This window comes from Octodon degus, unplaced genomic scaffold (assembly GCF_000260255.1).
Source record: "Octodon degus isolate 3935 unplaced genomic scaffold, OctDeg1.0 scaffold00105, whole genome shotgun sequence".
Classification (NCBI taxonomy): domain Eukaryota; kingdom Metazoa; phylum Chordata; class Mammalia; order Rodentia; family Octodontidae; genus Octodon; species Octodon degus.
In genome coordinates, this window is record NW_004524681.1 from 8,877,991 (window position 1) to 8,896,162 (window position 18,172).

The 18,172-nt window shown below is 49.0% G+C and overlaps 2 pseudogenes; both read right to left on the reverse strand.

The window, feature by feature from the left end:
- Positions 1-566: 566 nt before the first annotated feature.
- On the reverse strand, positions 567-1,831 carry LOC101582229 (annotated as a pseudogene).
- Positions 1,832-12,184: 10,353 nt separating this feature from the next.
- The window catches only part of LOC101569500, an 18,054-nt pseudogene continuing 12,066 nt past the window's right edge, over positions 12,185-18,172 (reverse strand).

The following is an 18,172-nucleotide window of genomic DNA, read 5'->3' on the forward strand; positions in this document are numbered from 1 at the left end:
ACAGGACTATCTGAATGCACTGGATTTTCCAAAGTCAGAGGCAACAGTAGGTAGCTTCCATCCGACCTGCTTTGCTGCAAAGAGAGCAACTACTCCACTGTCAGGAGGTAGCCAGAGCCTGGGTCTCCACCTGGTGGAATCCAGGCTGGCCTGCTATCGCCTGACCAATAACATGCAGCAATCGTGACCAAGCTTGTTCTACCACGGCCCTTCACTGTCCTGGGTGCTGCTTCTACAAAGCGCTGCGACCCTGAGGTCAACACACTGTGACACAGGGAGAGGCCCTGGGGTGACAGCCAGGTAGAAAACGTGAGGCCAGGCACCCACAGTGCCAGCCACACACCTGAAGAAGCCCTCTCGGCTAACACCCAGGTGAGTTCTTCCTGAATTCCTGACCCACAGGGTTGCAAGCAACATAAAGTGAGTTGTTTTTGTTGTTGTTGTTTTTAAGGTATAAAAAATAAAAAGGCCCACAATTTCTATTAAAGTCTATTAATGCAGAATAGTATGTACAAGTGGCACAAGGTGCCAATTTTATTTGCAGATAGAATATTCAAGTTTACCAGTTACACCTTTGCCACAGCCTTGGCCAAATCTTCAACTAATGCACAATTCAGCTGTGCTACCGTGCTGATGTTAGCATGCTTTGAGGTGGCGTATTTGTTCTTGATGGCCATGTGCTTTGTAAGCCCACGACTGACCACTACTATATTCTTAGCCAGGTGCTGCATTACAGGAAAAAGAGACTCTTCGGTGTACAGCAGGTGATGCTGCAGAGTTGGTGTCCATTCACCATTATCAAGAATTTTCTGTGCTAAGCAAAAAGCTCCTGCTGCAATTTGAGAAGGAGGAAAGTGCACCGTACCATAGTCCAACATAGACAGCTCCATCAGGTGTTTGGCCAATGTATGTTGCTCAACATTGACCTCTCCAATCTTCCACGCTCTACGAAGAAAGTGCAGGGGGAGCGGGTGACCCAGCCCGAAGTTTAAACTCTTAGGATCTTCATCTCCATCTGTCTGATCTGGTGCTTAGCGTAAGTGTTGTTAGTCACGTAGGCAAAGTCCCCAGTTTCTGGAGGGTACATTTCTTCGTATTTGCTTGCGATGAACATGGCAGTGACTCCGACCAGCTGCGGCATCTTCTTAGGCACACAATTATTCTGCATGAACCGGTCAATAATGGACACAGTCATGTGCATGGTCTCCTGCAGTAACCTGAATTTCATCTGAACCTGTACTAGCCAGTCAATTGGGATGGCTCTCATGCTTCCAGTGATTTCTTGACCCAGTAGGTATTTTGGTCTGACTGCCTGCTCTTCCTCAAGCTGTCTGAGATAAGCATAGATATCTTTCACGTATTCACTACAGAGGTTTGGATCTGCTCCATCTTCTGCATCCACATCACTCACAGCCAGAATGACACCAGAGAAAGCCTGACACAGATCTTCTTCAGCAGGGGCACACCCAGAGGTCTCCATGGGGCTTGGAGAGGGAGTATCAACCAAAACGGGTTCAGGAGAAAGTTTTTCATCCTTAACAGGAACAAGCTCAGGCTCTGGCACACACACAGGCACTTTTTCCAGAGGTTTCTGTAGTTTTTTAGCAGCAACTTTTCCAGTCGCCAACGTTCGTGCTTCCTTTTTCAGGGGCACCCTGGCTTGCAGCTGCTCACTGACTTTGTTACCGATGTGTCCGAGAGCTGTTCTCGGCATCAGACCTGGCTTGGAGGCTGCAGCAGCGGCCAAGGGCACATGCTTTGCGCCTGCCATACTGACCGCGGCCTTATCCTCAGCATTAATTTTCGTGTTTCGGGTGACTCAGAGCGCCATGGCTTCCTCTACACCGGACAGCAGCAGAATATTGGAGCCCCAGGAAAACCCGGGCGTGCACCCACTAGAGATCAACAGCCGTTCCTCCGCAGCATGACCCATAAAGTGAGTTTTAACTCACCAAGTCTGGGTCTGATACAATGATAGACAACTGAGACTCAGTGGAAGCTCTTGTACTAGGAATCAGACTCAGGACCTTGCGCCGGCCAGGCAGATGCTGTGACGCTGAGCTATATCCCAACATGGAGTCCTTTATCAACTGTCTCCCACTGGGTCCTTGAACGAACCCTAGGAGGATGAGGAGCGTCAAATTAAAGTGTTCCTGATGCTCAGTGCCAACTTCTGGAGGACAAAGCCCATGCCTAACAGTTCCTTAGCCTCAACCTCAATAATTCCTAAATCCTGAAGAGGACATTTTGTTATAAAACTTACTTGTTGGGATCTGTATTCATTCATTCCGCACACAGGCACAGAGTAGCTGCAGTGCCCAGCATGGTCCAGAGGCTGGAGCCGTAAACACCCCCGGCAAGGTCCTGCTCCCCAGAGCTAGTACAGATCCATCTCTTCACCCACAAGAACCGCTCTTCTACCTTCTCAGCAGCCTGGAGCCTGAGTTGAGCGGCTGTACCTCTGAGACCCTTCCACTCTGACTATCTCACTCAACTACAGAGCTTAATGAATAGGAACATAATTCTTTCAGGAAGCACCGAAAGGCACCTGAAAACCCAATGGCAGGGGCCAGCAAGATAGCTCAGCAGTCTAAAACGCCTTCTTAGGCAAGCTTAGGCAAGCACAGAGACCGCAGTTCGATCCCCAGCACCACATGCCACACCAGCGCCTCACCCCCCAGGGCAGGCTGAGCTGCTCACCCCCCCCCACACACACACACACACAAAAAAAAAAAAAAAAAAAAAAAAAAAACAATGGCAGAAAAGGAGGGCTGGCCAAATAGCTCAGCAGTGCCTGCAAGCAGGTACAGGGGCTGGGGGTTGGATTCCCCATGCCTGTGGTGCTGGTCCTGCCCCCCCCCACTGGGGTGTGCTGAGGTGGCAAATGAGACTGGGCATGGTGGCAAGCACCTGTAATCCCAGCTCTTGGAAGGCTGTAAACAGGTGGATCACTACGAGTCTGATCTAGTAGTGAGATCCCTGAACACCCTGTAAACCCTTCCCTAAAAAATATGAAAAGAGAGAGAGAGAGAGAGAGAGAGAGAGAGAGAGAGAGAGAGAGAGAGAGATCAGGAGCTTGTGCCCTGGCTCCCTCCCAGGCTCCATCAGCCAACAGCTGTGCTCCTTGGCCTAAGCCTGCCCCATAAAGGGCCTTCTCCTCCTCTTCTACAAATCCAGCTCAGCTCAGGATCTCCTAAGACTGTTTCCTCCTCTTGGCCATGAAGACAGATGATGAGAATGCCCTCTTAATTGGAGGAGATCCCATGTTTCCCTATCCCTCTTTGATGCCCCTGGCCCTGTTCTTACCTCTGTTGGTCACACCTCTGGCAAGTCCTCAGTGGTTTCATCACTTTAAAGTGCTGTCTGTTCTGGCCATGGTCCACTCAGTCCAAACACTCAATCCTATTAAGATCTTTATAAGGAAAATATTTCTACGCCAAATTTGGAAAATGTGGTCAGCTTGTCCACTATAGACTTCAATAACTACTGACCACTTAGTTACCAACTTTATCACAACTCTGAAATACAGCATTCCCAGAAGTAGATAAACAAACCAAGTCATTATTGATTTCACATACTCTGACCTTATGCAGTGAAAAGGGGCTGCCTAGAGTTCTGTACTGGAAAGAACTGTGAGACTGCCTGGGCTCTAGGGTAATGGTTTCTGTAATCAATTAGTAATGTCTGCAAAGGGCAGGAAGTACCAACATTGAAAACACCTGTGTGCTCTTTCAGGTTATGGTTTTACATCATTGTATGCTACTGGTATCTTGCACAAAGTCTGTTCTGAAACATAATGAATGCATGAATGACTGCAAAGACTCTTGCACTCTGCGCAAATCTATTTCCCTGAGTCAAGAGATTTTTTTCAAGCCACCTGGAAGATCAAGGCAATGGGGCTGAGTGACACATGTGACCTCTTAACCCCATCAATACAGAATCTGGCTGAATCAAGCAAAACTTCATGCTCTGAGAACTTCATATAGTCATTAAATCTGTATTTCTTTGGCTGTGGAAGCAGTGGTGAAATTTTTAAACTTTCCTCGGCATCAGAACTCCTTATTTAAGTTAAATCTCACACAGAGCCTTACATAAAGTACAGCAATGTCATCAAAGAGAGGAAAGCCAGATATTCATCTCGTCTTTTGCCACCTCCAACATGTCAGCAGATGGCTGAGATCCAGACAGCTCACTCTGAACACGAGAGGAAAGCTTCTGTGGTCCCTGGGGGCCACATCTGCATGCAGCAGCATCCTGTTGTGATCCGCTGACCAGCCCTTCTCACTTGATGACCCCAGTCACCCACTGTACCCACCTAGGCCAGGGGCATCCATGGCCCGTAGGTGGATTCATCCCATGCAACTTTAGAACCAAATGGTCAGGGGCTCAGTTTCTGATTTCTAAAGGCAGGGTCCAGGTTAATCATTCTGCCTGATTAAAGCCAGGCTATGCCACAGCAAAAATTGGAGCAGAACTACCAGTGGCCGAAAGCTTGTCGCAATGAAAGGTATTTGGCCTTTCAACCCCATCTCATAGCAACAACATGTGGAACGTATCCATGGAAGGTCTATAAAGCAGAAAGTGTTCACGTCTACATTCGTCCTCGTGTGTATCAGCCTGCTGGGCTGGCATAACAAATGCTGAGACCATGTGGCTCAAAGAATGAATTTCATTTCTCACGGTTCTGGGGACTGGAAGACCAAGGTACCAGCAGTCTGGGTTTCTCCTGAGACCTCCCCGTTGGCTTTTTCTCTATATGTTCATGTTCCTAGTGTTGTGACCTCTTCTAGAAGGATGTCAGACATATTGGATGAAGGCCTGTCATGGTTTAGGGCTTTTGTAAGGGGAACAAGAAGGGGAACAATATAATATAGGACACATTTTACAATATTTTATAAGGAATCACCTGAAGAATCACATACAAAAAGTGCAAGAAATCTGGCCACACACTATACACCAAAGAATCCAGCTGAGGGCCTGGATCCTAAAACCCTGCATGAGTCCAGCTGAAATCTTAGTGTTCATAACAATGCCTCCCACAAGTCCAACTGGAGGCCTAGATAGAGCCCACAACAAAATCACACGCAGGCCCACTTCATGGATCGATGCTGGAAAGGCCCAAAGGTCAGTGGTGCAAGCTAGAAAGTCTACCCCAGTGGGGTGAAGGATCTGCATTAACAGGCTGACAGACCTGAACTGGAGCCAGGAAACAATGCTCACAGTAAGCACCAGAGCTCCCCCAAAGGTACCACAACTGTCCTCAGCAACAGTGAGGTCTCAAGCTCCTCCAGCAATGAAGAAATCTGAGTTCCCATCAGGAAAGCCAACACAATGAGCCTCTCCACAAGGCTGAGCAGTGCACCATCTTCCCCTCGGGAGCCAGGAAACAACGCTCAAGGTGAAGACCACAGCTCCTCCAAAGTGAACTGGAGCCATTCTCAACGACAACAAAGGTCCCAAGCTCCTCCTCCAATAAGAATGGCTGAGTTCACCAGGAAAGCCAGCATGACAAGGTGCCCCAGCAGAACAGCCCAAGAGAACCAGCAGCTCCCAACAGCTCCTCCAGCTTCTCCAAACAGCATCCCTAACAGCATACCGACAGCTTTTCCTGTTCTGCCTTTTATGTTGCCGGCAACAGCCCTCCAGGGGGCCTCCCACACCCAGCACCACACTAGTTCAGTTCAGCTGGATGTAACACATTGGCCACCAGTTAGAAATCTATTGCAAGGCCCCGCCATTATAACCTTCACTTGACCTTACCACCTCTCTGAAAGTCCTCCCTCCAAGTATGGTGACATCGGAGGCTAACACCTACACACAAATTAGTGGAAGGACACAACTCAGTCTAATGCAGCCTGGACTCCAGAAGCTCCACTCCCATTCCAACTATTGGCTAAAACAAGTCACCCACCTGTAATAGTTTCTAGAAAGCTTTGTCTTCAAGTGCACTAGGAAGGCAAAGGTGTGGGTGAGCGCTAGCAATCTCGACCTCAAAGAGTAAAAGTAGGAGATTTAGGAAGCTATGTGGTTGGGCACGCAAGGTTTCCCCACCCCTAGAGTTATGCGAAGGGTGGGAAGGAAGGGAAGTGAGGAGGGACACAGCAAAGGGCCCTCACTCGCAGAGACTGTGTGGACCGAAGCACCGGAAGTGACCTGTCGCCACATCCGCCTGCATCGAGCGCAACCACAGCCCGGGGCAGTGAGTGGATGGTGCAGACAGCACTCTGTGGAGCAGCAGGCTACACGTCACACTGAGGACGCACCCTGGCCAACCCTGCCCGGGAGTCCAGGAGGAATCTGTCACCAACAGTGCAGATAGATCCCCACCCGAGCCCCTGACTTAGCCACTCCCTAACTTCTCTAACAGGCAGCACACGTACAGACAGCCTAAGGTTCTCGAAGACCCAGAGACGGAGGCCAGGCCTGGAGATGGGGTCGCGAGTGAACCCTCATCAGAATTCTTGTCACCTTGTGGGACCCAAGGGAACAGCTAAGATTTCCCTACAGCCAGGGCAGAAGTGAATTAACCTTCCGCACTGGCAGGCACCAACCTAGCGTGTCAACCTAGGGAAAGCCACAGCGCCATCTACTGGCCAAAAGGTAAAAAAATACGTTCTAGGAAAACAATAAACAGGAAAAAATAAAAATAATCAAATTCAACTTTAATAACTTCATTATAGAAATGTGATAGGAAGTGTCATCTCATTCGCTTCAGCGCACAGAAATCTAAGAGACACTCGAAGCTGGGCACGCCTTCGGTAAATGTGTTTAGGGGAACTAGAATTAAAATATACTAGGAGGTCACCTAGCCCACAGTTCTAAGAGGCTCTGTAATTCTCTGGCTCCTGCGTGTACACATTCTGTAAAACTAAAACAAATTCATTTTAGGGAACTTGAAACCTGCAACTTTAATTAAGGAACTTGAGATCTTGCCTCTGGGCTGACAAAGACGAGCCCAGCACCCAGTTTTCCCCTGCTGGGTGACCTGCGAGGCACAGTCACGGAGCAGCACCCTGATGCTCACACTGATGCCTAACAAAGGAGGGGACCCTGGGACTCGGGGTCAGGTGGGACAATGACGCTTCCTGAAAGACCATGTTAAAGGGCCACGCTGAGAGTAGAATCGAGCGCTGTCCACCTTGCGCCTGCGGGGGCTGGGCTCCGCTCAACCCAGCTCCCGCACCCCTGGGTCTAGAAGGTGTCCCTAACGTTGCTTCTGCTTCTAGGTACAAAACGCAGAAAAGACTCCCAGGCAAAGATTCCAAGAAACACCTCGGGGCATCCAGGAGTGACCCCCCCCCCCCAGCCAGCCCGCGGGAAGGCTGCAGAAAGCGCAGAACGGCTGACCTTCCGTTCAGGGTCAGCAGCCAGCTAATCTGTGTCTCAGACTTGCTCCACAGAAGCTGAACAGATAGATCACATTTAACTAAAAGGATGCCACGCTCCATCCCTTCTCGGAACTAAAAGCTTGAGACGCGAGGACCACGATGCACCGAGCACGCAGCGCCACCTACAGCACCGCGGATGCAATTTGTCCGGGCCGGGCTGCGAGGCCGCGGGGTCCGCAGCGGTGTGCAGGAGCAGGGCTGCTGGGTAGGTGAGGCCCAGGCCTGCTTAGATTGAGGGAGGAAGAAAGAAAAAGAAAAAAAAAAAATAAATAAATAAATAAAATAAAAAAGAAAGGAAGGAGAGGGAGATTGCTGTCGTTAACAAATCTGTCCTCTTTTTTTTTTTCCTCGAGCTATATTCCGGCCCTTTCCTTGCTTCTTCCAAACGCTGACACAATGATCCCACATATACACATGAAAAATAAGCGTTTTGAAACCTCACTGGGGAATAAAATCACTATCAAGAGCAGGTGACATTGGCTTAGGATGGAAACCAGGCAGTCATCCGCTGTGCCTGAAACTGGCAAAATAAAACCCTCAGCAGGAAGGACGCCCCAGACTTCTAGAAGCTGCGGGCGGCACGACCCCAGCAGGGGCTCCAACGAGGCCTAGTGCTCCCCGCACCGCCTCCGGGAAGCCAGGCTCTCCGCCTCTGTCAAATTCATCTCAGTCCCTGCTTTATGCTTTCGGCCAAACTGACAGGGTCTCCTGGGTGGAGCGGGCTAAGAGGATACAGAAGGGCAGGAGCAGGAGGAGGACGCCCACCCCGCCCTGAAACCCAGGCCGTGCCTAGTGCCGAGCGTCGCGCTGTGTCGCTTCACTGTAACACGCTCCAACATATGTGCTCAGAGGAAGAAACGAGCCCGAGGTCGGAGCAAACACCAAGACGCCAGGAGGGAAAAATCTTGCCGGTCAAGCTCGAATAGCGACAAGGAAGGACGTGCGCTGTGGGAAGTGACGCTTGCAGAGGTGTCCTGTGGGAAGTGGCGCGCACACAGGGGAGACAGACTCGGCCTGGCTGCACGTCACTGCTCAGTCCCTTCGCCCCACCGTGTTCCTTCTCCCAGCACTCACGATCAGCTGGATTATATCCATGGTGGGATTCCTTCTCTCTCCGGGACAAGCTCCACCGTGACAGGGCTCCGTTCAGTCACTGCTGTGTTCTCAGGGTCTACTTTAGTGGCTGATATAATGTCATTCTCGATAAGCACAGAAGGCAGGGGAACAGGAGAGCAGGAAGGCAGCGGGAACAGGGGCTCAGAACACCCACGAGGGGCGCACACGCGGAGTCTTACGCAACTGGACGGCCCGGGAGCAGGGGAGGGTGGGCGGAGTCCGGAGTGCCGGGCAGGAAGCTTGGGACCTTTCCGGCTCCTTCAGCGCTGCCAACTTGGTCAAAAGACAGTGAGAATAGCTGTGCTAAGATTTCAGAAGACTGTTCTGGCGAAAGTTTAGGACGCAAGTGAGAGAAGAGAGACTAGAGGTAAAGCAGCAGTTACTGTAGGAAAATGATGGTGGCGGGTTAGGTTACAGCCACTGAATGAAACAAGAATCTGTGCGACCTTAAGGGTATAGATGAACGGGTCTGGAAAGTCTCACGTCAGAAAGTAAGCACGTGGACGTGTCGAAGGCCCCAGGGGCCAGCTTGAAGAGTGCCACCGGCCAAACTGGAAAAATTTGAACTTTGAAGTAAGTAATGACAGTTGGCAGCCCACTGGATAAAATGAAACCCGATGGTACCCGAAAGATGCAAATGCAGGAAGAAGTGGGTGAGAAGGAAGGGCACTTCCAGGGAACACCAATAAACGCGGGCGGGACAATGAGAACAGGAAGCCGTTCTTTGGTGGCCATTGGAAAGGAAGTCATCAATGACTGCTAAGGCTGATGAGTGGAGGCTCACTGAGGATCAGCGTATTGACATAAGGCCAGGATATTTCCTCACAAAATATGTATTAATGACAATGGGAAAGACAGTGTAGGCTGTAGGCCGGAGAACTATGACAGAAGCCAGCTCGAAGTTAATAGCAAAGAAGTAAGTGTCACATGAGGCATCAGGTGGAACATCATTTCTGGGGATCCCTGGGAGAAGCACGTGGCTCAGGTTTGGCCGCCGGGCCCACTGGGCAGGCCCAGGTCCGCCTGCAGTGGAAGGTCACCATCTAGACACCTTCCTGGGTCACACGAAACAAAGAAATGTGGCACCTGCTGCTCCACATGGAGAGGACAGGACGACCAAACCCAAGTTGTCCCGGTGGCACCCTTGGTGCTGCTGAGTCACGGGCCTGAAGCTCCGGTGGAAATCTATCAGTGCTGATCTTTTCATTTGGAAGACTGCATGGTAGTTATTTAGAAAAGTGCCTTTTAGTGGAAAGACCCACTAGTGTATTTAGGACATCGTGTCAACAGTTTACCTCTAAGGAGTTAATTTTAAAAAATAATAATGACTAGATTAATAATAAGGTTTTTATTTTAATTACATACGGTGACAATGTAAAACACCAGGCGTGCAGTTGGTTCTGATTATGCATTAGCTGTCTCCCCCCAAAAAGAAGAGAGAATCACAAGGCTGTGTCTATTACTCTGTCCAAGGCGGTCACCAACCTAACATAAACTCTTCAGCACAAGAAGGTGACACCCACATGGTGACCAAGTCAGCTGGCTGCCCCCCCCAAACATCTGGGCAGCAGCGATAATGGCAGACATTCAGCACCACACCAGTACAATGATAGTTCTTGTAGGCTTGTGAAGCACCTTTGAGCTCGTGGTCTCCTTTTGTCCCCTCTGTACCTCAAGGAGAAAGGTAATCACCATTATCGTGGCTGAAATTTTTCTATTATTGTTCTACTTATGATGAAACGGCAGTCCAGAGACCGCGGAATGGGGCAAAATAAATAATAATTACAATTTCAGCTTACCTTTTGAGGAAGAGAAACACAACTGGAGTCATAATTCGTGCACACGCATCTAGAGCCGCACACCCTAATATTCTCTGGAGGACCCAGAGGCAGCTCTTAAGTCCAAAGGAAGTGCCTGCATCACAGACACAGCCTCACTCTGGAGCCAGCCCAGTCTGACCTTCGCGCTCCTGAGAGTCGGGTCTCTGACTTCACTGTGGGGGTCCAGCCCTCTGCACCTCCCCTTCCTTGTGCCGTCCCTCTTCTGGGACCCTCCTCCAGCACAACACATTTGCTCAAGGTCATTACATCTTGAGCTGAGGTAGGAAGAATGCATCTCCCGAAACCAGGATGGCTGTAAATAAGAAATGAAGACAAGTACGTTGGCTCCTGCCACTGTTAGCAGAAAGTCAGGGTCAGCCTGGCCAGGGGCCGCCCTGCACTGTTGGACCCTCCGTGAGCCGATGTGCAGGGAGGTCCGCAGACAGGACTCAGAATTGGAAAGCAGGAGCTTCTAGCCAACATGTTTATTGAGGGATGAGCACAGTATCCTGTACACCCGGCTAACTTATAAGTAAGGACAGGACTCTTGGGAAAGTGCCCCACACAGGCAGAGCCCATTGTAGGCATAATATAGATGGGCGAGATCCTTGTGTGCAGCCGGGCCAAGTGCCTGGGGAGAGTTGGGCCGCATTGTTGATGAGGACTGCACTCTTGGGGGGCTTCAAGTGGACAGAACTGGTGGCAGTAATGACAGAAAGAGCCAAGGTGGTTTTGCATTGTTTTCCTAGAAGCTGGGGAGTGGTCAAGAGTGGTGACTCACGACACTTCTTTCCAGTCACTATGAGTCTCTGCCCTCACGCCTGGACAGGAAGGATTTGACTTAGAACAAACATGGCAGCCAAACCCCATTAGAAAGGGAAACTACAATGCAAATGCATGCAAATGAGGCCTACCAGAGCCAACGGGATCTCCAGTCATATCCTAAAGTGTGATTGTGGGACCAAAAGTTGTAAGCATACAAAGGAAGGGCTGGAAGCCTGCACAGGATCCTAGAGGCGTAGCACCAAGCACAGACAACGGTGCAATGGGATTTCCAGGAGTTGGTTTTATATAATTTTAATCATTAATGTCAGGCAGGGGAAGAATAGCCTGAAAACAAGGGCAACTGGAAGGAAACACAAATAATGCCAACATAGTTTCAAATAAATAATTAGTGGAGTAACGTTATCAATAGCTAAAACTACCAAATATTGGACACTCAATTCTCTTTACCAAATCTCCCTTTAAAAGTACAACTTAATGTAGAAAACAATAAGTGGAATTTTGAAAAGAGGAAGAGAAATAGTTGTAGGCTGAGGGCACACAAGGGGCCGGAAGTGTGCTGCTCAGGGAGCCTGAGGATCACAGACTCAGGAGATCTGGACCCCAGCATTCTCTAGAACTTTCTGTTAGGGCCCTGCTCCCAGCAGCCCAGCACTGGCTCGTTCCTGGCACCTACTGGCTCCTGCTCTATCTCAGCCCTTCTGCAAGTAACAAAGGATTTGCCTCCAAGACCTATTAGTGGGGTTGTCTGAAGTGAAAGTTAAAGAAAGAAGCCAAAGGAGTTAGTAACTCCATGGACAGTCCCGTGGCTTCACAGGCTTATTTACAGCCCACTAGCCTCAGACCACAGCTTGAGAACTTCATATGCAAAACACTGTTCCCCAGAGAGCTCCAAAGTATGCACACAGCTTTCGAGCGAGCGCAACTCCAGCTCGACGCTTGCAAGTCAGCACCTCTTGAGGATTCATTTCCCTCGTGTGTGATGACGCAGTCACAGCAACTTCAGGCTAACGTTGACAGAGCCTGTGATGGTTCACACTTTATTTCTCCAGTGACATATTTACAACAGAATATAAATTAAAGGCCTGCTTGCACACCAAACCCAGGTCCTTTAGGTGGTTCCGTCAGTGAGGTAAGATCTCCCACTGGCCCACAACAGAAGTGTCCACTCCTTGGTCCAGGTTTGGGGATTTTCCCAGCTTTCTGCTCATCAATAATTTCGTCAATATCCTTAGGTGTCAGGGCCTCATAGTAGTTGTCATTTATTTGAACCATTGGTGCATTTACACTGGCCCCTAAACATTCCACCAGTATAAGAGTGAAAACTTTGTCAGATGTACTCTCCCCAACCTTTATTCCCAGCTTTTTCTGAATGGCCTCCAAGATGCTGTCAGTCTCGGATTACACAGGGTGTCACAGTGCAGACCTGAATGTGGTGCTTCCCAACTGGCTTCCGGTTGTACATTGTACAAAAAGTCACTACTTCATATATTCTCATTAGAGATACTTGTACAGCTTCTGCAATCTCATTCATAGCAAAGATGGGCAGCCAGCCATTCTGCCTTTGGACCAAGTCCAGGGCTGGAATCGCCGCTGCTGCCTTATTCCCTTCGGGATAGTCTTTTACAATTGCTTCTATCCTCTTAGTTTTCTGGTGTGAAATCAAATGAAGTATCTGGATTATTCTCAGGAGTGTCTCTGGACAAACAAGGCTCCTCTGGCACCATTTTTCACAGCTGTCTTATGTAATTTCTTATTTGTCTTTTGTCTCAGCTACTTTTTACTCATGTCTGTGACTACACCTCACAATGGGGATTGCGCTTTTGAGAATGGCTTATGGGAAGAGATGAGACAGATTTGGAGATGTGATCTACTAGCAAAGAGCTGGAATGCCTTCAGTGGTTCTGCATAGGAGATGCTGGTCAGAGCTCAGATGATGAGAATGCTGATAGAAATCCTGCCTGTAAAGATCAAACTGGGAGGGTTTCTACTGGGATGAAGGACTGTATTGGTTGCTGGACTCTGAATGATTTGTATTATGGATTGGCAGAAAGTTTGTCTGCATTTTGCTCATGTCCAGAGACTTTACCTGAGACTGAGATTAAGTGCAGTAGACTGGTTAATCTGAAAAAAAGGACATTTCAAAGTATTCAAATGTTGAAACAGTGGCATGGCTATTATTGGGGGCATTTAGTCAGATTTATGTTAAGAATTAAGAGCAAAACGCCCATCAGGATGATCTAAAATGTTGTGATCTTGGCCAGAAAGGAAGGCTGTGGACTGCAAAGATAAAGCTGAGCTCTCCATTGCTCAGGAAGAAAGAAGGATAGAAAATATGTCAGAAGGGCATAGTAGGAGGTGGTAGGTTCTCACCCTTTGCAGCCTGAGAACCACAAGGGTAAGTGTCTTTGCTTTGAGGAGAAAGCCACAGAACCCCATGTTCCAGAATGGAGGCTGCGGCCACACCAGGTACCAGAATGGTGGTGACATAGAGAATTGGTTCCTTAGATTCAGGGCCAGAGTCCCAGAGATCCAGGCACTCAACCTCTAAGCCAAGAGAGAAGGAAGCCTGGCTACTGCTCCGGAGGCAGCAGACCTTGGCATTATCCACACGGCATTGGTTTTACGCATTTGCAGAATGCAGGAGTTATGAGGTCAAGAAGGCTTCCAGTTAGATTTCAGAAAGCCTTGAAGGCCAGGCAGTGTGCCCCTGGGAGGGAGTGTGTAAAGCTGTGAGTGAGAAGCTTATTCAGTGGAAACCCCAGAAGTTTGGAAAAGCCAGGAACATAGATTGTCTGAGGAGACAAGGAGAGAGCAAAGCCAGCCCCAGAGAAAAGCCATGGGAACTCCCAGCAGAAGTGCTGTAAGGGTGGAGCCCAGTAAGGCTTTTGGAGCTAACAGCTCATTACAGGCTTCTTCCGATGTTCCACACGGAACTACAGGACTTAAGGTTTGCCTTTCTGGATTGGGGACTTGCTTTGGTCCCAATGCTTGGTATCCTGGTCTGCGTACCTTTTGGAATGGTGATGTTTATCTTGTGCCTTTGAAGGTTCCAGTGTTTAGCTTTCCAATTGTACAAGGGCTCGCAGCTAAGAGTTTTCCTTAGATCTTGGAGGAGACTTGGGACTTGGATTTTTCAGCAATGCTGGAACTGTTAGGACTTTCGCAACTCTTGCAGATAGACTAAGTGCCTTTTGTATAAAGGGGTGTACATGAATCTTTGGAGGGCCAGGGCAAAATGTGATGTTTCTCATGTAGCATAAGGTTGATAGACTTAACAGTGATTCTTAAGGATTGTTAAAGCTGTATTATAATGTCTAAGTTGCAAAATGTTAATAACCATGTCTTTGTACCTGGAAACTGGTATAAAGAAATATGGATAGTTGACAAGGGGTAGATTGTGGTGGTTGCTGCATTGTGTCAACTTCAGGGGTTGGCAGCTTGGCTGGATGGGCTCAGCCTGGGGCATGGAGAGCCTGCCCTAGAGTGCTCAGCACAAAAAGTGTGTATAAAGGGACTGAGGCAAGATTCTGCACATACCTTTCTCCGAGGAGCTCCGGCCTTCACAGTCAGCATGGAAGGAAAGAAGAGAGGCCTGACACATGCCACGGCTGCTGCGCCATCTCCTGTTCTCCACTTGTGCTACTCTGCATGGGAGCCAGCTGAGTGTGGCCTGAAGCCTCCGCTAACTGTGAGCTAAATAAACCTTTCCTTCCTTTTTCTGGGTCTCAGGTATCTTGTCCCAGCAATGAGTACAAAGTAGCTGAGAGAGTCCAACCCCATGTAGCTATAGCCAGCGAGCATCACTGGTCACAAGTCAGACATTTCATCACAGTGTTGTGCAGCTGGCCTAAACCTTGGAAGGCTACTGCCCTGCTCAGTTCTGTTGCCTAGGATTTCTAATTATGCCTCCACCTGCCCAGTTTTCCATTTGGTCCATTTATGCAGGGCAATGGCCAGGATTTCCTGCTGCTGGTGGCTGTGGCTGCCCTGTTGGTTTCCCTGACTCCCGCTCAGGTGCCAGGCCAGGAGGTGAGCAAGAGGACCACCAGCTGCCAGAGCTCCTGGCTTGGCAGAAATGGAGACCCCACCCAACACAACCCAGCCACGGGGCATAGTGGCCAAGGGCACAGCCGCAACCTGTCACGAGGATGCACCAGAGAGATGTAGGATGAGGAATGTCCTGATTTAAAAATAGAAGTAGAGGGAGGGCATGTGTCCTTCCAAGAGATCAATGTCATGGAGGAAAAAGAGACACTGTGGAAATGTTCCAGATGAAGGGAAGCTAGAGAAACCGACAACTGCAACCAAGTCGACCCCAGCCTGGATTCTGTACAGGAGGGGACACCATAAAGGAGGGCTGAGGCATTTCTTGTGATGGAATATCTAGTTTGTGAGCAGTGACGCTAACTGCTTAGACAGATGGGGCCGGGCTCAGCAAACTGTAGCCTGAAGTTGCTGCTGTGATAGAGCGTGGATTGGATAAAATATATCAGCGTGAATGCACGAGATCAACAGCTGCACTGTCATGCAAGAGCCTTTCTTCCTGTAGTACTGAGTACTCCTGGTGCTGTGGTTAAGCATTTAATACAATGTAGTACTGAGGGGAAAGCTATAAGGTGTGTGTTGTGGCTTATATGTGGAAATTCCGAGAGCTTCATGCACTCATAGCCAGAGCGTTCGGAAGATTAGATAGTGGGCGGCTCTAGCCGACTAGCTATGAGGAGGTGGAGTCAGATCAGAAGAGGCGGGCACCGGGGTGTGACCTGGAAGGGCGCGTCTCCCTCCCTCCCCAGCTCCCCTGCCACCTGAGCTGATCAGGTCTCCTCTGCCTGGTCCTTCCACCTGATGCCAACCATGCCAGGACTGCAACTTCTTAAGCATGGGCCAAAATAAACTTTTAAGTTATGGGTACCAAATATGTTGTTCCACGCTGAGGAAAATGACTGAAATAGTATGGAATTCACTTTTTTTTTTTTTTTTTTTTTTTTTTGCAGAACCAGGGATTGAACTCAGGCCCTTGCGCTTGCCAGGGAAGCGCTTATTCTACTGAGCCATCTCCCCAGCCCCTGTAATTCACTTTTAAATTATTCAGAAAAGCTGAATATGGTGGCACATGCCTGAAATCCCAGCACTCAGGAGGCTGAGCCAGAAGAGCCCCTGTGAGTTCAAGATCAGCCTGAACTACATAGTGAGACCCTGTCTCAGAAAGACCAAAAAGAAATTATTCAAAAAAATGTGTATACACATATATGTGTGTGATATATGTTAAATATACATACATGTATGTGAGTATGGGAATGTATATATAAATATACATACATATATGCTATACATTTATAGACAGGAAAAACAACATCAATAATAATTAAAGGAGTGAAAGGATCCTTACTGAATTGTTTTTGTTCTTTAATATGTTAAAGATGATATTAAACATTTCTTTCTAGTAAAAAAAAAATAATAATAATAATTAAAGGAATAAAATGTTGCAGTAGTTAATCTAGCCTGGAAGCCTAAGCTTAATCACACTCTCTCCGGTAGGTCCTGAGGTCAGGTATTGTGTCCACAGTACTGAGGTCAGGTACTGTGGAGCTGACCCCACTGTACTTGGAGAAGCTGACCAGGATATGGTGGCAGGTCCGGAAGCACAGAGCCACAGGCCCGTTGCATCATTACCCAGCACAGGCACGGGGCGGGCTCGGAGCCTGAGGTACACAGGACTTTGTCCCAAGAAGCCTGGGTTCGAAGACACCTTCATGAAGTCTTGACCTCTCACTTTCAATTCACCGATGATCAGAGATCAGAGAGGTTACTCACGCTGGGTCAGCAGGCAAGGCCAACTCTGATCCTCTGTGAAAACCAAGGACAGCGTGGGCCACAGTCATTCTGGGGCAGGCACAGCCCCGGCACAGAGGTCACGGGGGACCAGGAGGACCCAGTCCCAGCGGGGAGGAGGGGCAGGGTGAGTGTGCAAGCCCATATGCATGCACGCACGCACACGCACGCACTCAGGCTCACGAGACAGGGCCCGCCAACCAGAGCTCACAGCGGCCTCTCGAAGCCCGGCCGATCCCCCCGCGATGCCCAGCATCCCAGGTGTCGCACTGTTCCCTAATCCACAGCGTTTGCTTCCGGTTGGACTGGATAGAGCATAACTTTCAGTTTCGGAATGTCCTTGTCCTGCCTGCAGGCCGTGTTCCCGCTGTGCTGGCCCGCGGAGTAAACAAATAAACAAGGAGAGGGAGATAGACGAAGAGGGAGAGACCCGGGACAGTGTGAGAAAAGCAGGTGTTTCTGCAGCGTCACGCGTCACCTGTCCACGATGCCGGGAGAAGTGAGGCCCGCGAGAGAGAAAAGGCCGGCGCCCTCTCGAGGCTCTGACTTGGGCCTGCTGCTTCTGCTCGGAGCTGAGCGAGTGGCTTCCCTGTAAGCCTCAGCCCGGCGTCAAATAGAGCAAAACGCCCCTTTTCACGGGGTCCTTGATGCAAATCTCCTCCCTCCGTGCCGGCCACCCAGCGCTCCATCTACTGTAGCTAACACTACTCGGTTTATTACGGCTGAGCAGACTCCCCAGCGGGAAATGGTGCTGTCTCCACCCAGACACCCGCAGAATTTAACGAAAAAGGCCATATTTACCCCCAAATTAGTCTTGTTTCTGTTGTCCTTACATACGTTAAATCTCAGCTTCTGGGAACACAAGCCCCATGCACGCCTCATTTACTGGCTTGTCTTTTTTTTTTTCAAAGTTTTATTGATAAACAGATAGCAATGAGACAGTTTCAAATCAAATCAGAAGTACAGTTTCAACAAATATTACACTGCATATATTCTTCTTAGTGGTTAATTGCTGTACAAGATGCGGCCTTGAGATCCTATTTACAAACACCATTAGAACAATTCATTCTATTCATTAAGAGAATGCAACTATATATCTATCCCAACTACTTTGGATACACACATACAAAATGGACATTCATAGGTATACCCCATTTTTTCTAAGTTCCGTTATTGAATATTATAGGTGTGTAAACTCAGCAAAATATTCTAAAAGAGTCCAGTAGCCCA